At 40.1% G+C, this 27403-nt stretch overlaps 1 protein-coding gene across 1 annotated transcript in view; it reads right to left on the minus strand.

The window, feature by feature from the left end:
- LOC110153386 (brain abundant, membrane attached signal protein 1) overlaps positions 1-27403 on the minus strand; it is an 82236-nt gene that overhangs the window by 52303 nt on the left and 2530 nt on the right. The gene's annotated exons all lie outside the window — the stretch shown is intronic.

Genomic DNA, 27403 nt, shown 5'->3' on the forward strand with positions numbered 1-27403 from the left:
TGACCTACAGTTTACACTTCATGTTTTATAGAATGGAAACAACTGTAATTGAATAAATGCATGACAGATATGAGGAGCAACTAGAACACACACAGAAAAGTTACTAGTGCACCTTTAAAATAATCCTCCAGATTATTTAAATGAGTTATGAAAACACAGATAAATATTTTAAGAAAGTAGTGAAATGTGACACTAACTGGGGTTTGTAATCTACTCCCATAGAAAACCCTGCTCCCCTCTCTTCTCATCTGCAGAGTGAAAACGTACAGCCTCAAATGAATGAGGACAGATAAGACTTCCTGTCCTCACAAAAAGACAAATCATTACCCAGTGTAATCGCCTCAGATATGAACAGGCTTTATCTGCACCATCCTATAGTCCAACTCCACAGACACTCGGAGCATCCAGACCGACTCTGATCCACCTGGAGCGGGTGTGTGGATACTGCCGTGTAGCTCATATGAAAGGGAATAATGTCACTGTGGACTGGAAGGATCTCTTTAAAACTGTAGTAATTATTTGCCACCTTTAAAATGCTTTAAATCCAAATAAAAATAATTTAATTCTGAATAAAAATGTAATTCCACTTTAAAAAAGACCATGTAAACACTTACATTACCTACTAATGAAAATGATTATTCAGAATTAAACTTAATTCCAAAGTAAGTGAGTGGTTTATTCTGATTTTAAAGCTGAATTAATTTTTTCCTGGATCATGTAAACGTTTATTCTTCTTAAAAGTAATCAGAGTCGTTCAATGGGTGTTCTTTGGGTCATCCTTCTGACGCAGTCCGGACGATCCGGCTCCACCAGTCCTGGCTTCGGACTTTCATCCACGTCTCTGGATGTGTGAGCAGGATGTGGGAGTGGGCTGAGGTGGAGCAGCCTCACACTCACTTTGTCTTCTTCCTCCTTCTCCGACGCTCTTCCCTTCTCCTCCTCAGCCGACAGACGTAAAGTGTGATGACAGAATTCTCCAGCTGCTGCACAATTATCATCGGAACCACTGCGAAGAAAGTGTTTGTGTCCGTGATGACAAACCGAGATGACAGAAAAGCCGGTAGCAGCTGAAGTGTGTGTTTTCTTCTGGTCGTCGTAAATCTCTGTCCAATCAGAACCCTTCCAGACCTCCAGACATCGAGCGAAATTAAATAAAGACGATTTATCGAGTTTTCCATGTAAACCTCAATTCTGAATTAAAAAAACATCATGTAAACGTGGCCATTGTCTTGGTTCATTCTGTACACACATAACGGGAAATGAACAGACCTTGGTGCTCGGACTCTGGCACGTAAACGAGTCTGCAGCGTCGTACAGGAAGAGTCTATGAAAGATTTTTTAAAGCTGCATTGTGCAACTTTTCTGGTGGAAAGTCCGTCTGATGCTTTTTTCCATGGAGATCATCACTTTGGAGTCATCGCTTTGTCTGGAATGTTTCACAGTATGACATTAAACCTTTCTATATTCATGGATCTATATAATGGTCTATATAATTTGTGAATAAAAACATTTCTTCTTTCTTGATTGTGCCCAGCTGCTGTTAACGTTCGTGGATTGGTAATAACTCGTGTCTGCTTAAGGGACATTTGAGACAGGTTTATGAGTCACTTTGCCGACCAGAGCCGCCATCCTGCCCTGAGCTCGGAGAAGAGAGATCTGCTGCGAACACCGCCACGACCTCTCCATAAATCTGAACAGAGAAGAGCGAGAGGGAGGGCATCAGGAGTAAAACAAGCGCTCCCTTCTCTTTTAAGGGTCGCTGCTATTTTCTGATCTTTGTTATAATGTTGGTTCATCGAAAACGTTTCTTCTTTTGTTTCATTCACACATGTCTGCATTTACTGGCTTTTCTGTCATCTCAGTTTATCGTTACTCCACGGACACAAACTTTTTTCACAGTGGTTCCGATGATAATTGTGCAGCAGCTGGAGAATATTCTCATCACACTTTACGTCTGTCAGCTGAGGAGGAGAAGGGAAGAGTGTCGGAGAAGGAGGAAGAAGACAAACTGAGTGTGAGGCTGCTCTACCTCAGCCCACTCCCACATCCCGCTCACAAATCCAAAGAGACGTGGATGAAAGTCCGAAGCCAGGACTGGTGGAGCCGGATCGTCTGGATTGTGTCAGAAGGGGCGACACCCTTAATAAACCACCCACTTACTTAGGAATTAAATTTATTTCTGAATCATTTTCATTAGGAGTTAAATGTTTACATGGTCTTTTTAAAGCGAAATTAAATTTTTATTCAAAATTAAATTATTACCTGGTCCCAGAAGGGTTGACCAGGTTTTGGATTCACCCTGTGTGTCCGTGTGTCTGTGTGTGTCCACCCGCCATTTATGGACCGATTGTTACCAAAATTGGTACGTGAGTCAAGCCCCTGTCCCCGATGCTGCAAAAACAGTTTGGTGACGATCTGAGGTCATTTGAGGTCGTACGGGTTAATTGAATGGTCACTCCATTATAAAGGATTTGGCAATATAGGCAATTTCTGAACCATTTCAAATATTCACCCAATTGTAACCCAGGTTAAAATATACAAATCTACCATCAATAGCGAATATTCCAACTGTGACCGGTCACTAAACCCATCGCGCTCGCGCTTTCAATAAGTCACCTGCTCCCCTCCCTCCACACACCTGGGAGTGAGGCGAGACAGGACGGCTGCGCAGGTATGGAGCTACTGTCACCAATTTTCTTGCTATTTATATAACATCGGTTGTTCGTAAACTTACGCTTACTCATGCAACCTTTCAGGAGCCCTTACCGCTACTATCTGATGGCAGAAAGACCGTATTAAATGATAACACAAAGGGAATTGGTGAGTCTGTCTGTCTGTTGTTTGTTGTTGCCGCTAGCATGTCAATAGCCTCCACTGCTAACTTGTGTGTATATTGCAGGTTATTGGTTATGCTAATATCAATCATTTACTGCTCATGTATTTGAATGTCACTTTACTCATTGTGTTGACTGTACTGTTGTTGTGTACACTACAAATTAAGCTAGCTAGCTACTGCACTATTAATCACAGAGCTACCGATTACTATGGCTAATAACTAATCAGCCTGAACTGTGTATTTAACTAAAACTGGTACTGTTATTTACCACAGGCCAGGTGATTCCGGTTGAAAAAAACATTCCGATGGCGAGCTGAACCCAGGAACTTTGACTACAACTTACAATACTTCAAACAGCCTGTACGGTCAAACCCGCGTTTGGACAGTTACACACATACACCCTCTAAAAGACTATACAGACACATGGACACGAATTGTGGACATTAAATTTCACATTTAGTTTATGGACAATGATAAGGACACTAACAAAGTGACTTATTCACTACTGTTGTTTCATATTGTTTCGAATCTATTAACCAGACTTGAAAAATCTACAGATTATTGCAAATATTGTAAATATTGTATATATATATATTTCTTTTTCACTTTTCAATATATAGCACCAACCATAGCTCTGCAGTTTCTTGTGTTTTTTTACTGCTTCCCTACCTCCCAGAGAGCACCAGCCTAGTCTTCTGTTTCTACACCAACTCCACCCCTTTTGTCCCTTGCATACACCTTTAGATATGCTACACAATCATCACACAAGTTGGCACACACATAACCGGGGCACACGGGATGTTACAGGTTGAAACTGGTGAAGGTCACTTGAAGGTCAAGGTAACCAAGGTCAAATATGTGTTTTTGGTCATAACTCTGTGAAGGATGGAGCTCGAGCAACAGGAGTGTTTCAAAATCTCAGAAAAAATATAATCTATTTATAATTCTATGAATTTGTAAAGTAAAATATTCATAGTTTTCGTAATAATCACTAATTCTAACAGTTCCTTTCTCTTTCAGTGTAGCCGTTAAAATTCTAATTGGGACAAAAATCATTTCCATTTCTTGTTTTTCTTGTGACACAAAACACACTGATCTACAGTCACACAACTAACACACACACAACTTATGAAAAATGACATTTTGGTTCCACACTAGTAAACACAGACATTCTCATGTGTGACCAAGATCACACTAATGTTCATGGGCCTGTACACATACACACATTGTATTGTGGACATAATGATCATATGGGCTGGACTCCTCATAAACTGCTTCTGTGGTGATGATCTGACCCACCGATGCCTCATGGGGACCGGGTTGTTATTTCTGATTGCGCTTGTTTTTATTTGGAATTAAAAGCTCTCATTTAAACATGGCAAGTAAGAATGGATGTTTTTTAAAAGGTATTTCTGAGCTATAAAAACACTCATAATTAAACAAATGTTTACATGATCCAGGAATAAATTAACTCGGTTTTAAAATCAGAATAAACCACCCACTTACACTTAAGAAATTAAGTTTAATTCCGAATAATCATTTTCATTAGGAATTAAGTGTTTACAAATGTAGCTGCTGACATCACAAGGTGGAACAGAACATTTTGAGAGACAGACTAATAATGCAGGATTTACTCAAACATGTGTGAATGAAAAAAACACAACTCCAGGTCTGTTTTTGAGGAGGTAAAATCATTCTTCCACGGCTTAAAGCTCTGTAAAGCCTGGAGACTATAGACCGCTGTGGTATTCAGAGCTCTCAATAGAAGAATCTGAAGTATTGGTCTGACATTTGTGTGGATCAATAAATGTTGTGACGTGAATGGTGAATACAATTGTGAATATAAAGGCCATGTGAATACTTTGAGATTTGAAAAGATTTGAAAAACGGGCTTTGATCAATCAGGAGGGGACAAAAAGTACGCTCGATATGTGTGCAGCTTTTCAATTCCACTGTATATCACACTGTTCCTTCGCACGGTTAATCTGGAAATCGAAAAATTGAAAGAAATTTTAAAAAAAAAAATGTGGATATGTCTTATATAGTTTCTTCGTGTATTTGAACAAAAAAGTGTCTGTTATTTCTTGCTCAATGATCAGGAGGTGCACAGAAGTTTATAGTTTATGATCATACAAATAAACCACAAATTTAAAAAATTTTTAGTTTTTTTTGTTTATGGTCGTAAAAACTAATAATAATGATAAAGGCGGCACAAAATGTATCGTTTATGATCGTATCAAAATAAAAGGTCATGTTAAAGAAAAGTGTTTTGTTAATAGTTGTGCTTTTGTGAAGACAATGGATCCAAAAAACAGGCATTCTGACTGTGAGCGGGGTCGCCTCTCCACAGATCTGACCTGTAACTTGGACTAGTTTGGTCTCAGTGAAGATAGAAAGGTTTAATACCACACTGTCAAACACTCCAGACAAAGCATGAACAAAGGCTACGTTCAGACTGCAGGGATTAACGCTCAATTCAGATTTTTTGGTGAAATCTGATGTTTTTGTGAGGTCGTTCACATTTCCAATTAAATGTGACTTGTATGTGACTCCAGTGTGAACATTAAACGGCCCAAAAGTGTCCCACATGTGCACTGGAGACACGATGACGTCAACCGCAGCGAGCGTGCTCTAGTTTTAGGAGCACATATCCAAGTGTCCTGGGTCACATTTGAAACAATCGGATCTGTGTTGTTCAGACTGTCATTAGGCCTATAATGATAATCAATAAATCGATTACTTTTTTTATTACGATAACTTTTAACGAGCTCGATAACTTTTCCAGCCACGATAAATTCTAGTTGCATGTGTGTTTGTTTTCCTCGCTCTCTCTCACTCTTTCTCGCTCTCAAAGAGACTGAATGTTAGAAGGTTTCTGTTGCTCTCTGATTCCTCTCGTTTAACAAGTGGAATGACGCTTGAACCAAATGTGCGCGTTGTCTGAGTGCAGAAACACAAGCTGGCACCGCTGTCAGAAACAAAACAGTTCATCGCAGAGTCACAAAACAAGTCACGATGCTGAATCAACACGAGTGAACGGGACACGTGTCAATAACCACATGCGTCAAATGCAGCGAGCGCACAAATGACTAGAAGAAATGTCTCAAACCCCAACAGCCGATATAAACCCAAACCTGAACGACACAACTAGAGTTGCGCCCGGGAGAACCAGAAATCCCGAAACTGAACCGAACCGACACCAGACAGGACAGAGGCTCCATCATAGAGAAACAGGATCCTGTGTCGCAGGTTAATACGAACATTTAAATGACCAAAATGACGAGGCTCACAGCAGCAGCCACAGAGAGACGAGACATAATATACCAATGTAAGTCAATCACTAAAATCACTTTTAAGGACAATTTTGTTACAGAGACTTAATAATCCATTTTATTTATTGCTTTGGTTGTGTTTGGTTCAACAATGGTTTATTCAAGTGCATTTTTGTGAACAAGCCCTCGCTGTTAGCCACACTACATTAGACTAATCCTATGTTAAGTCTCTTTTATTTAGGCTTGTTGTTTTTGATTGTCTTACAGTTCTTGTGTTTAAATGTTCTTTAGAAAGTAAGGTTTATTGATCACTTGAGAGGATGTATTTGCATTTTTATTCCATGGTTATTATATTAGTTGAAATTGGTCTCAAAATATCAATATTATCATTTATCGCAATAAATTCTTGGTCAATTAATCATCCTGAAAAATGTGTTATCGTTACAGGCCTAACTGTCATTAAAAGATCAGATACAGGTCACATAGGGGCCAAAAAAAATAGATTTGGGTCACTTCAGTCTGCAGTCTGAACGCAGCCAAAAGCATTTGATGGACCCTCCACCAGAAAAGTTACATAATGCATCTTTAAATCAGATTAACATGCTTTAAATTGACAAGTCCAACTCTTTCTATGAAGCATTCAGAAAATGTGGTTCAGACAAACTGTTCTTCTGTGTATTGTCTAACCCAGGCGGACATTAACACGACCGCATTGTCTCGTCTCTCTCTCTCCGTTTTCTCGGTGTTTTGGCTTTGCTCTCCTCTCCTCCGTCTCTGTTCTGTCCATCCCAGCTTCACTTCATCTAAATCATCCATCTCCAGACACCAGTGGAGACACCCTTCACCGCCGCTGTCCCCGATCACAGGCCCTCCTCCCCGGGCACACGAGACAGGGACAGCCCCTCACCTCTGGATAACCCCGCACTGACCAGCAGGGGGCACACTGACCAGCAGGGGGCACACTGACCAGCAGGGGGCACACTGACCAGCAGGGGGCACACTGACCAGCAGGGGGCACACCAAAATACTTGCGTGAAGTTGGTCCCCATCATACGCAAACCTACACAAAAACTGTTAATTATTTGTGCTTTGTTTGTGCTGCAAAACATTTCCTTTGTGCTGCTTTAGTTTTGGAGATATTAACTTTTCTTTTATAACCCATAAAAGAGCAGTTTTCTTTTCACATTCAAGTGTTAAAATAAAACTTAGTGAGTATTTTTAGGCAGCAGATTGACCGAAACAAAATATCCTGTGCTGGAGATTTAAGGCTGAATAAATAAATACTGGCCAAACGATATATCGGTCTATCTCTAGTGCTGATTGGCAGTCTTGTTTCTGTCAGTGTGCCCCAGGGCAGCTGTGACAGAAGCTGTGGACATGTGAGTGAATCCGTAATGACTACAGCTCTGAGCCTTTTTCACACTGACACTAGTTGTTCGACGATGTTTCTCGGCAGAGTCTGTTTTATTTTTACTTTTTTTATCAGCCAGGTTTCATCTGATGCTTGTCTCTGATTGGCTGATCCATCTGTAAATCACGCCCACTGGAAATCTGGGAGATAAGGCGGGGACCGGGCTGAACTAAACCAAATTTCTAAACATTTTCTAAACATTTCTGCATCACTACAAGCACCACTGGTTAAAGGTGCATTGTGCTTTTCTCTCTGAGTGTGTTCACGTGCATATCAGTATCCCGGTTATTAGTCATATCCTGGTTATTGCAGTATTCGGGATACTGCGTATACATGTGCACTGAGAAACCGGGATCCTCATATCCCTGGGTACATGATGAAAAATCAAGGAAACGTTTTGCCTTTTGCCTAAGAAATCATCATGAGTGCGAACGTTTTGTATGTGGAGTGACATCAACGCAAAATCCCGATCCCTCGCTCAACCTTAGTTATGAATTTAAAAAGTCAACGCCAAAGTGAAAAGCACCGACTGTTCACCAAGAAACACCTTCCACTGCAAAACGACCAAGACGTGATGTTGCTGTAAAACCACAAGAACAAGAAAGTGAGCTCAGTCTGTTTGTCTTCTGCACCTCTTGATTAACAAACTGGATTTTGCTTTGTTGTCGCTCCACATACAAAAAGTTCACTGCAAACTCGGGATGATTTAGTCAGTCAAATGTTTCCTTTTTGGTTCTTCCTGTGGATCAATCCTGCCCATCGCCTTCACCTTTCACTATTTTTCAATTCCGTTGGGAAGAGAAACAGTTTGAACAGAGGTTTGAGTCACACACATCTGATTCCCTTGCACAGTTATGGAGTTCGCAAATTTCCGAAGCCTGTTTTTCGCTGTTAGGATCCAACAACCACAGAGTTACAATGTCCGAATTAGGGATGGGCATGATTAGTCGATTCAATCGAAAATTGATCATTAAGAATTTCATTGATTACGTTCATTTTAATCGACAAACCGAATGTAGGTTGCTGTGTGTAGTGTGACCAAACAGGTGTGTACATGTGTCTCTGCATCAGAAGGAGCGAGACACAAACAGTCGATCAGTCTGCAACGTACTGAAGCACAAATGTGTATTTAACGATGATTTGTACAAGAAATTCCACACTTTCCGTTGCGTTTGGGACAAGTGTGAGTCCATGTGCACAGTGTACAAAGCAGCAACATATGTTTCTGTGTCCAGTGGGAAAAAGTTTTACCAGGTGAGAGTCGCTCAATGTGGATGACGAGTCCCCACCTCCCTCCCCCCTACGGTGTCCTGGTTTTGACAAACGCAAATCTGGTCACACTAACCTGTATTCACCTGAGTCATGTCTTTTAATCCAACAGAAATTGAACCGCATCAGCGACACAAGAGCTGATTTTTTTTTTCACTTAGTTTATGCAAATTAGCGATACGGTTTTAAGTTTTGTTTCTGTGAGAGTTGAACAAAACTGCAGAGTGGTTACAGTTTATATGTCGTAAAGTTGAATTTATTTATGCAGATTAGTAGTGCAGATAGTAATAATAATGATGATCATTTTAATATAAAAACGTTAATGATTAATCGATAATCGATCGTTAATTCTTCCGACGATCGATTAAGAAAATTTCATTGAATGCCCATCCCTAGTCCGAATCCCAAAACTAATATATGACAATATCAGGAACCAGAAACAAAAGTGATATGGTTCAGAAAAGACTTGAAAAGATCGACTTTGACAATAGACACATCCCACTTGAAAATCAAACATGGCGGATTGATTGCATTGCGCGATGACCGCAAGTCTGAAATTCGGGATGCGTGTATTGAGTAAATGTAAGGTAGAGCTGTTTAATATCACACTGTGGAACATTCCAGACATACAGTAGCAATGATATCTCCATAGAAACAAGCAGAAAAGTTACACAGTGCACTTTTAACACTGAGCGAGCTGTAGAGATTTTGACATTCTTAGCTCATTTGTAACTCGTAAAACCGTGTTCTCGACCTCCACTCCCCATTAAAACATCTCATTGTTTCTTATTGTATTGTCGTCTCAAACAGATCCCAACTATTTGTATTTATTTATGACAATGGGCTGGAAAAATGCCCTGGGAACAGTCAAAACAGGACTAGTCTTTCCAAAAGCGCTTTCATGTGGTTCGGCAGGAAAATCTTACTTACTCGAGGAATGAGATCTTGTCATAGCAAACGCATGATGGAGCGACTTGTAATGTTTAGAGATTGTGCTAGGATTTCTCATTAAAATATTTGTGGTTGAGTTTTGGCGTAAACGGTTGGATTTTGGCAGCGCTCGGAGGAGGCATGTGCTTCAACAATTTGCTGTGTCATTTGAAAACACTTTGTGAGACTTAAAGGGCCCATATAACACGATTTTTATCTTCTAATGTTTCCTTGTCGCAAACAGACCTAGAGTTGTGTTTTGTTTCATTTACACATGTTTAACACACAAACCCTGCACATTTAGGCTGAGTTCTTCTCTCAGACTGAAAACACTGTTCCACCTTGTGATGTCATCATGTGGTAATACAAGTAAGTGCTCCACTGTGTTTTTAAACTCTAAACTGTTGGGCAAGATACTTCAAAAGTGTAATGTGTTATTTATTACTTGATACTGTCATTTCAAAGTCATTCATTACATTTCAATATTACTGGTCTAAACCAGGTCTAAACCAGGTCTAAACCAGGTCTAAACCAGGTCTAAACCAGGTCTAAACCAGGCCTAAACCAGGTCTAAACCAGGTCTAAACCAGGTCTAAACCAGGACCTAAACCATCAGGTCTAAACCAGGCTTCTAAACCAGGTCTAAACCAGGACTAAACCAGGACTAAACCAGGACTAAACCAGGTCTTAACCAGGTCTAAAACAGGTCTAAACCAGGATAAACCAGGATAAACCAGGTCTAAACCAGGTCTAAACTAGGTCTAAACCAGGACTAAACCAGGTCTAAACCAGGTCTTAACCAGGTCTAAAGCAGGTCTAAAGCAGGACCAAATCAGGTCTAAACCAGGACTACTCCAGGACCAAAACAGGTCTAAACCAGGACTAAACCAGGACTAAACCAGGTCTAAACCAGGTCTAAACCAGGTCTAAACCAGGACTAAACCAGGACTAAACCAGGACTAAACCAGGACTAAACCAGGACTAAACCAGGTCTAAACCAGGACCAGACCAGGACTAAACCAGGACCAAACCAGGACTAAACCAGGACTAAACCAGGACCAAACCAGGACTAATCTTGGACTATCTAGTACTGCCCCTAAGAGAACCCCGAGCCTGCTCTGCGTCGGTCCTTTCTCCCGTGGTCACCTGACTGACATTACTCACATTTGTACTGAGTCAAATATTACTGTTTTTTCCCCTGTAATGCCACATTACTGTGTTACATTACTTTTATAACACGTTACTCTCAACACTGATCACTACTGAACAAAAAGTATAAAGAGCTGTTCACTTGAAAACTATTACTTCATGACATCACAAGGTGGAACAGAGCATTTTAAGCTTTGCAGATATAGATAGACTGATAAAATAGAGTTACTCAAACATGTGTGAATGAAACAAAACACAAGTCCAGGTTTATTTTTGAGGAAGGAATAACATTTTAACATGACTTAAAGCTACAAGAGTCAGGTTTGTGTAGTGGAGGAGCTTTGGGGTTGGTTGAACATTTTTCCTGGATGACACACATCCTTGTAAACACAGCAAACAGAACACCTCAGTCATATGATTCTATTCAGCTATTCACCTTTTGTTAGTCAAGATAAGTCGACAAATACCGTTTATGCAATCTGACTTACAAAAACACAGAAAGGTTCAACTGTATATGACAAAAAACTGACTCTGGTGAATTTTAAGGCATTTTATAATACTATGACCTCACCAAAAACAGACCTGGAGTTGTGTTTTGTTTCATTTACACGTGTTTATTATTAGTCTGTTGACATCTCCAAAGCTCAAAATGCTCTATACCACCTTGTGATGTCATGAAGTGGTAGTTTTCAAATTAACAGTTACCTTTTACCTTTAGTTCAGTAGAGATTGATCATTCCAGGGCTGAAATGATCCAAATGATTGTAGTGAAGGTGTGTGCAGTTTAAAAACACAGTAGAGCACGATGTTATTAGGTTCTTTTTTTCAGACCAAGAGTTTATTTTTCATACCTGACAAAAAAAGTCTAGGTCTGAAAAAATAACCTAATAACATAAAAAACTAATAAGATAAAAAAAAAAAAAAAAAAAAAAAAAAAACTAATAACATAAAATAAAACCATAAAAAGAACCTCATAACATAAAATAAAAACAAAAAACCCTAATAACATAAAAATAAAACATAAAAAACTAATAACATAAAATAAAAACAACTAATAACATAAAATAAAAACATAAAAAACTAATAACATAAAATAAAAACATAAAAAGAACCTAATAACATAAAATAAAAACATAAAAAACCTAATAACAAAAATAAAAACATAAAAAAACTAATAACATAAAATAAAAACTTAAAAAAACCTAATAACATAAAATAAAAACATAAAAAAGAACCTAATAACATAAAATAAAAACATAAAAAAACTAATAACATAAAATAAAAACATAAAACACTAATAACATAAAATAAAAACATAAAACAATAACATAAAATAAAAACATTAAAAAACATAACAAAAATAAAAAACAAAAAAACTAATAACATAAAATAAAAACTTAAAAAAAACCTAATAACATAAAATAAAAACATAAAAAAACCTAATAACATAAAATAAAAACATAAAAAAATAAAAAATAAAAACATAAAACAACTAATAACATAAAATAAAAACATAAAAACTAATAACATAAAATAAAAACATTAAAAACATAATAAAATAAAATAAAAACATAAAAAACATAAAAAATAAAAAATAAAAAACATAAAACAACTAATAACATAAAAAAAAACAATAAAACATAAAAAAAAAAACATTAAAAAACTAAAATAAAATAAAAAATAAAAAAACATAATAAATAAAACATAAAATAAAAAACAATAATAAATAAAATAAAAAAATAAAAACATAAAAAAAATAAAACATAAAAAAACAAAACATTAAATAAAAACATAAAAAGAACCTCATAACATAAAATATCGTAAGTCACTGTTCCACTGTGGAGCACTTCCTGTATCACCACATGATGACATCACGAGGTGGAACAGTGTTTTCAGTTTGAGAGAAAAACTCTAAAAAATCTAAACGTGCAGGTTTGTGGTTTGTGCATTAAAAACGTGTGAATATTTGTTTGTGATCAGAAAAGCAGCGTAGGCCGTATAAAGGTGCACTACGTAACATTTCTGTCTCCATGGAAACGTTATTGCTTCATCGGGAATGTTCCACAGTGTGCTTTAAACTTAAGTCTCCAGTATCTCTTCACTCACTGCTGTTTGCAAAGAAAAGTGAAAAACCTGCGTTCTTCCTGATCTGACCCGTCACTCACTCTGCTGGTCTCTGGTCTCCATAGCAACAGGTCAGTTTAAAGCCAGACTGTGAAACATTTCAGGAAAGGCTTTAGAATTTGAAATGAAAATGATTTGAAAATGAAAAAGTGTTGATTGTTATAAATAAATGTGATAAACAGTTGGAGACGCTTGATCTGTGTGTGGGTTTGGACGCTCACTGTTTTTCTTATTCTGGAGAGAAATAAAAAAAAAAAACTCCTCTCTTTCTCTTTCTCTCCTCCCACACACTCTCTCTCTCCTTTTCTCCCCTTCTCTCTCTTTCTCTGTTCTGTCGTCTTCTCTTGCAATTTCTCTCCTCTCCTCACTCCCTCTTCTCTCTCCTTTTTCATCCCTCCCTTCCTCTTGTCCCCTCTCTTCCTTCCTCTTCTCTCCTCTTCCTGCCGTCTTTCCTCTGCTCTCCCTCTCTCTCTCTCCTCTCTCCTCCCCCCCCTCCTCCTCCCTCTCTCGCTTTTCCCTCTCCCTCTCTCTCCTCTTCTTGTCTCCCCCTCTGCCTCTTCCTTACTCCCTCTCTCTCCCCTCTCACTCTCCTCTCCTTCCCTCCCCCTCTCCTCCTCCTTCTCTTCCTTCCTCCCTCTCTCCCCCCACTCTCTCATCCTCTTTCTCATCTTCCCTCTCTCACCGTCTCTCTCTCTCTCCTTTTCCATCCCTCCCTTCCTTCCTCTTGTCCCCTCTCTCTCTTTCTCCCGTCTCCTCCTTCCTCTCCTCTTCCTGCATTCTTTCCTCCACTCTCCCTCTCTCTCTCCTCTTCCTCCGTTCATTTCTCCCTCCCTCTCTCTCTCCATCACTCTCTCTTCTCTTTTCCCTCTCTCCTCTTCCTCTCTCGTTTTCTCCTCGCTTTTCCTTCTCCTCTCCTTCCCTCCCCCTCTGCCTCTTCCTCACTCCCCTATTTTCCCTCTCTCCTCTTCCTTCTTCCTTTTTCCTCCCTCTCTCTCATCCTCTCTCACCGTCTCTCACGCTCTTCCTCCATCCCTCCCTTCCTCTTGTCCCCTCTCTCTTTCTTCCTCTCCTCTTCCTGCATTCTTTCCTCCACTCCCCCCCTCTCTCCTCTTCCTCCCTTCGTCTCTCCCTCCCTCTCTCTCTCTCCATCACTCTCTCCTCTTTTCCCTCTCCCTCACTCCCTCCCTCCCTCATCCCTCCCTCCCTCCCTCCTCTTCCTCCCTCTCTCCCTTGCTCTCTTCTTTCTTTTAACTCTCCCTTCACACTCTCCTCTTCCTCCCTTCCTCTCTCTCCTCTCTTTTCCCTCCTCTTTTCCCTCTCTCCTTTTCCTCCTCCCCTCTCTCTCTCCACCTCTCTCCTTTTCTTCCCTCCCTCTCTCCCTCTCTCCTCCCTTTTCCCTCCCCCTCTGCCTCTTCCTCCCTCTCTCCATCTGTCTCAGGAGCTGCTCTCTCCCTCCCTCTCTCTCCTCTTCCTCACTCCCTCTCTCTCCCTCACTCTCTCCTATCTTTATCCTTCTCCCTCTCTCTCCCTCCTTCCCTCTCTCACCATCTCTCCCCCTCTCTCCTTTTCCATCCGTCCATCCCTCTTTTCCCTGCTCTTTCTTTGTCCCGTCTGCTCCTTCCTCTCCTCTTCCTGCATTCTTTCCTCCACTCTCCCTCTCTCTCCTCTTCCTCCCTCCCTCTCTCTCTCCCTCACTCACTCCTCTCTTTTCCCTCTCCCTCCCTCCTCCCTCCCTCCCTCCCTGTCCCTCCTCTTCCTCCCTCTCTCCCTTGCTCTCTTCTTTCTTTTAACTCTCCCTTCACACTCTCCTCTTCCTTCCTCCCTCCCTCTCTCTCCTCTCTTTTCCCACTCCCCTCTCTCCTTTTCCTCCCTTCCCCCCCTCCTCTCTCTCCTTTTCCTCCTCCCCTCTCTCTCTTCACCTCTCTCCTTTTCTTCCCTCCCTCTCTCCCTCCCTCCTCCCTTTTCCCTCCCCCTCCGCCTCTTCCTCACTCTCTCCCATCTTCTCTCCTTCCCTCTCTCCATCTGTCTCAGGAGCTGCTCTCTCCCTCCCTCTCTCCTCTCTCTCCCTCTCTCTCCCTCTCTTTCCCACTCCCTCTCTCCCCCCTCTCTCCCCTCTTTCCCTCTCTCCTTTTCCTCCTCCCCTCTTTCTTCACCTCTCTCCTTTTCTTCCTCCCTCTCTCTCTCCCTTTTCCCTCCCCCTCCGCCTCTTCCTCACTCTCTCCCATCTTCTCTCCTTCCCTCTCTCTATCTGTCTCAGGAGCTGCTCTCTCCCTCCCTCTCTCTCCCTCACTCTATCTGATCCTCTCCTCTCTCTCCCTCCTTGCCCCCTCTCTATCTCCTTCTCCATCTCCCTCTCATCCCTCTCTCTTTCTCTCTTTCTCTCTGCTGTCTATCACTTGATCATCTCCAGCAGCGTCGGCCCTCGACACGGAGGCCTGACTCTGGTTCCACCCGACTCCACGACCCCAAACATCCGACTCATGATCAGAAAAGTCTCCGAAAAAAACAAAAAACAAAAAAAAAAACAACTACAGCTGCATTTGTAACAGCGAGAGAGGTCAAAGTAAAAGTGTGCTGTTGAGGAGCGTGATGTTGAGGAGCGTGATGTTGAGGGAGCGTGATGTTGAGGGAGCGTGATGTTGAGGGAGCGTGATGTTGAGGGAGCGTGATGTTGAGGGAGCGAGATGTTGAGGGAGCGTGATGTTGAGGGAGCGTGATGTTGAGGGAGCGAGATGTTGAGGGAGCGAGATGTTGAGGGAGCGTTATCGGAGCGGACAGGACAGCGCAGTTATGAGGAAGTCCCCGTCTGGATATTTGGTCTGGGTCTATAAACCGAGATGTGCGATGGTTAAACAGTAACCACAGCGAACGCAAGAATCACACCGAGCTCCCAATTCCTCCTCCGTGTTTACTCTCTTCGTCAGATATTAACTCAGGAGGGATTTAAATTCCAACGTTTAAAGAGTCAGGTTGTGAAATGTTCAGATTTGTGCTCGAATATTTCCTCAGACCTGGACTTTGTTTCATTCACGCATGAGACCACTGCTGCTTTAAATGATGTCCACCTACTGTTAGTGTCATACTGTTTAGACCTGGTTTAGACCTGGTTGAGACCTGGTTGAGACCTGGTTGAGACCTGGTTTAGTCCTGGCTTTAGTCCTGGCTTTAGTCCTGGTTTAGACCTGGTTTAAGACCTGGTTTTAGTCCTGGTTTTAGTCCTGGTTCCTGGTTTTAGTCCTGGTTTAGTCCTGGTTTAGTCCTGGTTTTAGTCCTAGTCCTGGTTCCTGGTTTTAGTCCTGGTTTAGTCCTGGTTTAGTCCTGGTTTAGACCTGGTTTAGACCTGGTTTAGACCTGGTTTAGTCCATATACGGCGCAAACGTTCAACATCTTCACTCTCTGATTGTTATTTGATCAGAAACTGTTATTTTGCTGTAAGTGGAACTGTAATAATTGTGTAATATCTTATATTTTAAATGAAGTAATATTGTAATGTAACTAATGACACTAACAAGTCATAAATAACACATTACAATTTTGAAGTCAGTTGCCCAACAGTGATCAGTACTTTACTTAAGTATTGTCCTTTTACTTTTATACTTGGTTACGTTCCAGGATCTTTAAATATTCCACAGTATATTCGGACTGTCTTGAGTTCTTGTTTATTTGCATTTTCACCAAACTCTACAACCCAACACCAAACCCAGTCACTTTGGTCAGTGACTCACATCCTCTGACAGGAAATAAAAACCTCTCACTTCCCCCTTCCTGTCCATGCAGCGTTTATCAGAGCCCGTGTGACCGACACGTGACCTTATCTTTGGCCAACAGAGCCTTAAAAGAGTCTTCAAGTTTCAGCTCAGCCTCCACTGACCTCGACACATCCAACATCTCCAACATCTCCAACATCTTCAACATCTGTAACATCTGTAACATCTGTAACATCTGTAACATCTGTAACATCTGTAACATCTACAACATCTACAGCATCTACAGCATCTACAGCATCTACAGCATCTACAACATCTACAACATCTACAACATCTACAACATCTGTACCATCTGTAACATCTACAACATCTACAACATATTTGACACTTCTTGTATTGCCCAGTGACACAACAGCAGTAATGTCAGCAGTTTTTTTCTTTTTTTTTTTTTACATGTATCCTGTTATGTTTGTTTTGAACTGAAAGGAGCAAGTGTCACTCTGAGCTGTCAATCACCCCTCTGAACGCAGAGAAGTAGATCCAGGCCAGTTTATGACTCTCATTTTTTTTTTTTCTGGGTGTGTAGTTCTGACTGATCAGTTAAACAACAGAATGTCATTTCCAGCACAAGAGTATGGTGCATTCTTGAAGTTTACATGGTTCTACACTGGTGTTGAAGATTAAAGATTTATCTAAAATTGTCAGAACAGTCAAATTTTGTCACTTTTATCAGATTTTTTTCAGGATCTCTACCATGTATTTTCGATACTAGTTTTGGTCTGGATTGGAATCTGGTTTTGGATCCTTTTGACAGTGTGGTTGTGAGCTGCAGGCCGGCGCTCTGCTGCTGCTGCTGCTTCTGTGTGTGTGTGTCTGTAGACGTGTGTGTGAAATGTCATGTGAACAGGAGCGGGCCACACTTGAATGGCTCCAAAGGTCACGATTCAGAACTAAACCTTTTGAAGTGAACGGAGTCAAATGTGTGACAGAAGTGAAGAACGGCGTGTGCTCCTGCATCGCACGCCGGGGACAGGTTCAAATGGACGTTTAATGGACAAGAAACCTTTTCCAGAGATTTAAACCTCCTACATGATCTTATATTTGACTGTTAAGCCATGTTAGAATGTTGTTACCTCTTTAAAAAACAGACCTGGACTTGTGTTTTGTTTCATTCACATGTTTGAGTAATCCTGCGTTATTAGTCTAAGTCACAGGTGTCAAACATACGGCCCGGAGGCCAGATCCGGCCCTCCAAGACCTTTAATCTGGCCCTCGGCTGATTTTCTACTAAAATATTTAAATTATATTTTCTATTAAAATATTGTTAATATTCTGCGGTGTTTCTCACAGCAGCGTCTCCAGCATCTCTGTACGTGGCCCCTCCCACCAGAGCAGCACAAATGAAGACTTGTCTCTTTCCAAACGCTCTTAAAGGACGATCGTTTTGACTGTTGACCGTGACACACTCATCAGAAAAATGTCCAACATGAGAAAAGTGGAGCCGAGAGCAGAATTTTACAGTTTTCAGGTTGTTCATAATATTTTGTCAAAGAAAGAGTTCATCAATTAAAAAAGATTTCTGTAATAGATTTGTGTATGTATGTATATATATATATATATATATATATATATATATATATATATATATATATATATAGGAATAGTGTTTTCTGATTTAGAGAAGAAGTCAGCCTGAGTGTGCAGGTTTGTGTGTTAAACATGTGAATGAAACAAAACACAAGTCCAGATCTGTGTGTGACGAGGAAACGACATTAGAACAGAAATCAGAAAATCGCACAATAGGGACCCTTTAAAACACACACACATTATACCTTCTTGTATAAATCAGGGATGTCAAACTGAAATTCAAAGAGGCCAAAATTAAAAACTGGGACTAAGTCGCAGGCCAAACTAAATATTTATTTGTAAAATTTCAACATCAGCCTGTTTTCTCTTCTTGTTAAACCTTCTCTTATTAAAGGTTGGTATAGAGGATTTTTTTAGGGAAGAGTAATACAGCGACAGTCCTTTTTCAAATGTTGTGCATGTGTGACACCACCTTCCTCCTCCTCAGCTCCCTCAGTAGAAACACTTCCTCCTGCCTCTTTCCTCTAGAAATCAGTTGAGCATTCAGAATTACTGTTGAAGTGACCTGTCTAGAAATATTTTAGCGACCGACGTGTCAGTTTTTAGACCCTTCGTCTGCTTCAGTCGCACCATCGCTGGAAGGAATCTCCAAGAATCACCTCAGTTTGGCTTCACTCCATTTCCCCTTCTCTTCTTCTTTCATCGACCTCAAAAACTGACTTTCTTTAGCGGCGAACCGGTCGTGGATTCTCGTCCACCATCACAACAAACTTGTGCAAACTGCGAGGAAGCAACAGTTTGAAAAATCCTCTAAGAACAGCTGCATAAACCATGTAATCCCCGCACACCGACGAGTCAGTTACACTCGAAACGTAGGGAGTTTGATTGACAACCTAACAGCCAACAGATAAAGAGGTAGCCTTGTTTTCAATTAGCTGATGTTTATCTGGCCTCACTATGTCCACAGTTGATAGATTTTCTCTCTTTTTTTTTTGATCATCATAATTACAAGGCTTCTGCGTCTCTGTAATGGTATTTTAAACTTTCATTGACAATTTGAAACAAAAAATCCTCCATACAACCTTTAAAATAAATGTTTAATAATAGTTTTGCTTAGATATGGAATCCAGAACAAGCAGAATATAAAATAATAACAACATTTTAAATAATGTCTCTATAGTCTCTCTGGAGCTGGTGGACAGCTCTAATACATATTTGATCTGATCTCGCGGGCCAAATATAATTATATCACAGGTCAAAGTTTGGGCCTGAGTTTGACGTGTGTGGTGTTTTGGTGATGTGGTATTGAGTATCAAACTTTTCTTTAGTATCAGAATCGATCTTGGAATTGTAGTAATGTGCCAACACTACCAACAGATTCATCAAAAACAATGGTTGACAGTTTATTTTATTTCGTGGTCAGTTTTACAGAGAAATACCAGCAAAGTGATAACACTATAGAACTATTATTATTTGGCCCGCGAGATCATATTAGAGCTTCATACCGGCTACAGATCGACTATAGAAACATTATTTATTTAAAATGTTGTTATTATTTTATATTCTGCTTGTTCTGGATTCAATGTTGAAGAAAAGGTTTAACATTACAGATCTCAAAAGAAGAGAAAACATGCAGCTGTTGTTGAAATTTATCAATAAATATTTCGTTTGGCCCACGACTTAGTCCCAGTTTTTAATTTCGGCCTCTGTGAGTTTGAGTTTTTGACACTCCTGATATAGAACGTTAATGTAAAAAGGTTGTGCTCTATCCTTAAAGAACCCATATTACACTATTTTTTCAAGTTTATCTGTGTTTTAATGTAGTTTCCTCATCACAAACAGACTTGGACTGTTCTATTTCATTCACACATGTTTAACACACAAACCTGCACATTTAACCTCAGTTTTTCTCTCAAACAATCTCCTAGAATCATTTGGATGATTTCAGAACTGGAATTTCCAATCTCTATTGAACAAAAGTTAAAGCTAGAAGTTAACTTAAACTACTGCTTCATTTTTATTATTTATTTATTTATTTGAAAAGGGACAATGCACATTAATCAACATCAAAACAATGTAAATGTGCCCGAGTTCGCTGATAAGCGCCAATTTGCATCGGTAGTCCCTTTGCCACATGTCAAAAAGGCATCCTAAAAGAAATCACACTTAAAAGTTACACATCAAAAATTACACAAATGTACAATAAGATTGCAAAAATACAATAAAAGTTTTAGTGTTCACACATTTGCGTTTCTAAAAGCCACTTTTTAGCATTCTTTTTAAAAGCAGAGAATGAGGGAGATGTTCTGACGGCTTCAGACACAGAGTTCCACTGACGGGACGCTCTGACAAAAGAGAAAACACACTGACCAAAGAGTTTTTCTATGAGGAATAATGCAGTCTTCCCTCACTGCTCCTCTGGTCACTCTGCCCTCACTAGATCTGAAATGAACAAAGTCATTCTGCGAAGGAGGAGCCGAGCCATGGTTAATCTTGTACATTAGACAGATATTTTTCATTTTAATAAGATTGTACCAGGTCATTCATTTGTATTTCTGCAAAATGTGACAATGGTGGTATCTGTAGTGTTTTTTGTCAAGTGTTTTTAGAGCTTGTTTATAGAGTGACTCAATGGGTTTTATTGTTGTGAGTGATGTTTTAGACCAGCTGATGATACTATATGTGATATGGGTCTGGTCAAGTGGTAACGGAGGAAACAGGGGCAGATTTTTGACATTCAAATGTCTCTTATTCAGAAACTAGAGGGACTATTGAAATAAGTAAAGTATCAGAATGTAGGAAAGAGTTACACTCCAACAGGGTCAAGTTAAACCTGTGAGATTCTTTCAAGTTGTTGACAAAACATTTAAAAACTCATGTCGGTAACGGAGGGAATGAAATATGCAGCACTTTTTGGGCAATAAATCCAAACAGTGATAACTCTTGGTTCTCACTTCCATATCCTTAACAAACTGGTTTGAATATTTGCTTCATATAGTTTTCTACCATATGGTACAAGATTAGGTTGAAAAACCTCTGACTTTTTGAGTCATGAGATTTTTTATTAAGAAAGATCATGGTAACGGAGGGAAAAGTAACGGAGGGAAAATTGTGCAAACAAGTAGAAGGTGCAGGATTTTACATCATTTGTCACTTTTTTCTTCTGAATACTTTAATATTACTTCAAAATGAAAGGAAACTATTTCTATAAAATATGTCAGTCCTTCCAAGCTAATTTTTATCATTTTAAATACATTTTTTTTTTTAAATCCTGTACCTTCATCAACAGTTCAAAGATGGAATAACACAAGATATGATGAAATACATCCATTTATTGACATGATTTGCAGGTAACTGCAATAATTTTTGTTCCATGTTTCATACTTGGTCTGTTTAAAACGTATGGAACTTTAGAACCAAAAATGGAACAGAAAAAAGGTCAACAGTTTCATAAACTAGAGTACATATGTATCTGTTCAATACATTTTTAGATCAGATGCATTAACTTGAATTTTTGGCCTTGTTGTTTACTTCTGCTTGACCGAGCCCTTATGTGAGAGGATAAGGGCAAAGAAGTAAGATTTCATGACATCACAAGGTAGAACAGAGCATTTGAGCTTTGGATTAATAATAAAGGATTAATAATAAAGGATTACTCAAATATGAATGAAACAAAACACAACTCCAGGTCTGTTTTTCATGAGGTATTCTAAGAGCGTTTTAAGAGTCAGTTGTGAGTAATATTGGACCTTTAAGCCGATACTCAGTACTTCTTCCACCGTTTTATTATTTTATGGTACTTTACTGTAGCGATGTGTACATAAGGATAATTTAGAATCACTTTGAGCAGCAGCAGCAGCAGAAGCGGTGAGTCAACCTGCAGTAAAACGCGTCACATGACCCCGGAGTGAAACCCGATTGGTCGAGAGAGGAAATGATTTGAAAGTGTGATTGAAGAGCCTATACGTGTGTAATCATAATTCTCCTGTCAACGCGGCGGCTTCCTGTCCACATATACTTTTATAAATCGCCATGGCGACGCTTCATCACACCGCACTCAGGGAAAGATGAACGGCACCGGGGGTGGTATTTATGAGAAGCAATTTCCAAACAGACAGATTGTTGCCATGGCGACGTTGTGGCATGACTCATACGCGGGTTTAGCCACATCGAAATGATACACAAGAAAAGATTATTAAAGCTTTATGAATACAGGTTTATCTAAAGATGATTATAGGCTTAGAATTACATTTTGTACATAAGAATCTTTCACGGTGTTAATGTCATCTGAGTCAAGTGACGTACATCGCATTAAACTGTTGATTTATTTGATTGATATATGATTTTATACCTGACCAGAGGCGGTGCTACCATTAGGCAAAAGTAGACGGCTGCTTAGGGGCCCCCAAACAATTGCCCTCACCTTTACCACTAATTACCGAGGCCTCAGAGCATTTAGATTTTCTCTCAATATGACATTAAATAAGAGTAGTTTTACTTTTAAACACAAAACCACCATCAAAATAGAATTTGATCGTCAAATCTAATCCAATCCACTTTATTTCTATAGCAAATTTCACAAACAGTTTCCAAAGTGCTGCACAAATACATAATAAAAACAACTACAATAAAATGATAAATTAACCCTCAGCTTTAATCATATGGGCGAGTTTCATTGTTGACAAAAGCACGTGCTGCATGCTGGGAATTATTTTGGTTGGCGGCAATAAACACTAATTCAACATGACGGACGGAGCGAAAAAGCACGTAAAGGGTATTGATCCCGGTTATTTATCCACTCTAACGGCAGAGGACCCAAGACCATTTGACCAGAAATTGGTCATTTGGTAAATGGTAAATAGTCACATTTTCCTATAGCACTTTTCCACCTTCAAGGCTCAAAGCGCTTTACAACAAGGAACCACTCACCCATTCACACACACATTCACACACCAGTGTACGCAGATACTGTGGGCAAGGTGGGTTAAGTGTCTTGCCCAAGGACACAACGACAGCATTCATCTGTGGGAGCTCTAATCAGTGGATCTGACCGCTCAACCTGTGGTGTTTTTGTCAAGAACTGGATTCGAATCACCAACCTTCAGATCAGTGGGTGAATGCTCTACCACCAGAGCTACTGCCACCTCATAAGCATCGATGGACGACAAATCACCCTTTTCAACCTCGACAAAAGGTGGACCAAACCAAATTTCTGGTCAGAATCGCCAACTACCTGGACAAATATTCACTTGGTGATATCCACAATGACTTGGTGGAAACTCCTGGGCCATTCACAGCAGAAAAGATGAAAACCTCCAAGAGTCTCGATGTGTTGTTGAACTTGTTGGAGTCCACGGTTTGTTAGGATCTTCTACGTTTGCTCTGTGAATGTTTGAAAGCCGTTTAATTCACCGTTAGCGGTTCTTTTCACTCAGAATATGAAAAAGATATTTTCCTTCTTCCGTGCTTCTATTTGTGCATCTGATAATGCAGCAGGAATTTACCATTATCAGGGATAAATACACGAGGTTACGCACTGTGTTTGACGCTACCGTGTTTCTTGCCTCCGACCAAAATATTTCCCAACATGCAACACGGGCTTTTAATAACAATGACGTCAGCTGAAACTCGCCTATACATGAATTATGTCGCGGCTCATAGAACTACATCAGAGTATCAGCGTTTTCAGGTGTCCACACAGTGCCGGATCAGATCTGTACTTAAATGAATACGTGGGAGCTGGCGGCACCATATCGTTCTGTCTCTGGAGCCGTTTTTCATCGGTTTAGTGTGAACGAACACTGTATCCACAACGAAAACGACTTGAATACGAACTAGTGTGGACAGGGCCATAGTGACGTCCCCAAACTCAAGTTCGCCTCGGGCCGCCAAAATTGTTAACTCCTCCACTGTACATGTCCTGCCAGATGGTTGGATGCACAGATCATCTCGGAGGGTCATCATAAACTGTATAAAGAAGTGGACTGAGGGAGTGTGACGTCGCCCACAGCATTCAGCTCCAGTCAAACGAAGCTCAAGAGGTTAGTAGTTATAGGGGCGAATTTGGAGCCAGGTCCATATTAGGAATAGGAATTTATTTACGAACAAAACAGCAAAATAAAAACAGAAGAATCATGTAGAGCGGGTTAATACATTTTAAGACCAAAATAAGGAGCCTGACAGTAGCAGGAGCAGAGAAAGGGGCGACGATTTTTCAAAGTGAACTGGAGCCAGAGCTGATGGAGCCGGAAGTGCGCCCATGCTCACTTCCTGTTTGGAACACGGCGGCTTGTGGGTTCACTAAGTCCATTTATATAAACCAAGGGTCTCCAACATTTTACCTCAATTGAGCTACTTTTATTAAACGAAAATGCCAGAGAGATGCCTGTTTTAGTCGTCGCAGAAAAATTGTAATATTTTGGTCAGCGGCAAGAAACACTAATTCAATATGGCGGATGGAGCGAGAAAGCACGTTAAGGGTTTCAGTCCCACTTATTTATCCACTCTGAAGTGGGTGGAGACCAAATGGGAGCTCCTGAGCTACAGGATATAAACAGTCCACAAGGGTCATCCATTGTTTGTTTGCTTAGTATTTAATTATAATAAAGTGTTCCCATTTCAGAAGGTTTCAAAATGATGGAAATTTGGAGCATTGCCATAGTGATTCTCATTTTTAAACAAAATATTATATCGTTTGAATGGTTAAAAGTTCTAAAAATGTTGCATATTGAGGATTTGCACGTGACATGGCAGTCGTGTGAGTTTATGTTTTGGCGGTCATACTGGAGGTCAAGACTGGGGTTGATCTAGATGGTGTTATTCATTTAAAATATAATCATGGTGACTTTAAACAGCGCAAATGAATTAAAACTGTCCGAAATCGCCAGCTCGTTAGATCAATCGTCATTAGGTATAAAGCTAAAGTCGTCCTCCTGGGTTGAGGAATAGATAGAATAGAATTGCTCTGTACCCGACCTCCAGTATCTGTTTTTACATGTTAGATCTTCTAAGCGAACATCACACTGGCGATGGAGTGTACGTGAATAATGATGGGACGTAATCTGGTGAAAGTGGGTTATCATTCTTCATAACTATGAGAAAAAATACTTTTGGTTTATATCATTTCATTGACTGTAAATTCCTTCTTCGTTTGTGTGGAGCTGGTCCCTCACCAGAAATTAAATGTTGACTGTACAGACGACTGAACTCAGTGGCTCCATCCCTCTATGTCGCTCTCCACCTCTTGTCTGCGATCTTTATCAGCCGGGATCCGATAGAAAGATACTTTGGCCTCCTTCTTTAGCAGATTGACTCCGACCAGAACATCCAACAGCAACACAGCTCAAAACCATAGTTATTCAATTGAAATGTTATCACACACAAATACTACACGTTGGTCCAGATGGATAGTTTGACTCCAATATGGCGACATCAGCACCAGGTCACGTGGTTTTGTAACGTAGATGCAAAACCTTAATAACGGGAAGCTGAAACCCATGAATAAATGAATGAAACTGCCCTGGGACACGCTGATGGAAACAAGGCTGCCAATCTGAGCCATCTCCAACCACCAACACACAAGGTAAGGTTTGTGAAGCGTCTCGCCTAAGGATACAACAACAGAACTTGGTCCGAGGAGAAATCACTGCTCTGAACACTGCGGCCCCGAGGATTTTATTACCAACCAGGAAATTCTAACTAAAAAACGTGCCAACAATTTCTGTGTAAAAAGCTATAAAATATAAATGAAAACAAAAATCACATCACTTCAGCTCAGAAAAACTTCAGTCATTTACTAATACGACATTTTCAAGACTTTTTCACTCCCCTTTGTCTGCGTGTCGGTAAACTGTCTCGCTTAATGACACAACAACATTAAGAACAGTTGGTTTAGTTAACTGTGCAAAGCTGTTCGTCACTTCGTACAGTTTTTATAAGCCGGTTTGTAATTTTGCTCACTCGGGCTGGTGTAAATGGCAGCTTTGTGTTCTGTTCACATACAGAGGCGCGGCAGTGGGAACCAGCCCCTCTGTTTGACCGTCTTATCTCCACACGGACTCGGTAAACCCAGGAAAGTGGGACATTTGGTGGGAAATACAAGCAGTAGCTCAACATTCCTGACATCATAAGTGACTAAAGAATGAATGAATAATGCAACGTGAAGCTCTGAGTGTCCATGGAAACGCAAATATACCAGTTTAAAGCTTTATTATTATTAAAAATGATGTAACTATTTATCCTGACAACATACGTGACAATTGACCAGGAGCAGTTTGGCGGGTCCGTTGTTACTTAAAGCTGCAATATGTCACTTTTTCGTGCATATGCTTGTCTCCATGGGGATGTTATTGCTTTGGTATGTTCCATGATGTTGAATTTGTAGAGCGTGCATGTATTCAATGACAGAAAAACAAACTCTTACTGTGAGTGGGGTTGCCTCTCCACAGATCTGATCTATAAATTGGTAACTTGGACTCAATCCACACTAGTTCCTATTTGAGTCGTTTTCGTTGTGGATGCAGTGTTCATCGGCATTAATCCGACTGAAAACAGCTCCAGACACGGAACGATCTGCCGCCAACTTCCACGAATTCGTCTGAGTACAGATCTGATCCGGCACTGTGTGGACACTAGGGGTGTGCAAAAATATCAAAATATCGATATATCGTATCGTTTAATGTGTTGATACAGTATTGATATCGTGGGCTGCTGTATTGATATATTGCCAAGAGTATTTTTTGGTATATTTTGTTAAATTATTTTGTTGCAGCGCCACAGTTTTGTTGTTTGTTTAGTGGAAGGAAACTCATGTATGCAGCACATTTCACATTTTCACTGTTTTGAGGAATAAAATGTGTTTGTTTCATTTGAACTTTGTGGTTTAACAAAGACTTTTGAAGCCATGATTTAGACATTATTATTTATTGAACTATATTGAATTGATTTGAAATATATCATATCAAATCGTAAGATCACTGTATCGAGATATGTATCGTATCGTGGCCTGTGTATTGAGATATGTATCGTATTGGCAACTTCTTAATGACACCCAGCCCTAGTGGACGCCTGAAAACACTGATACTCTGATGTAGGCCTATGCACCGCGAAGTAATTCACC

Source organism: Boleophthalmus pectinirostris, unplaced genomic scaffold, assembly GCF_026225935.1.
Source record: "Boleophthalmus pectinirostris isolate CB_2022bp ecotype Guang Dong unplaced genomic scaffold, ASM2622593v1 HiC_scaffold_16, whole genome shotgun sequence".
Taxonomy (NCBI): Eukaryota; Metazoa; Chordata; class Actinopteri; order Gobiiformes; family Gobiidae; genus Boleophthalmus; species Boleophthalmus pectinirostris.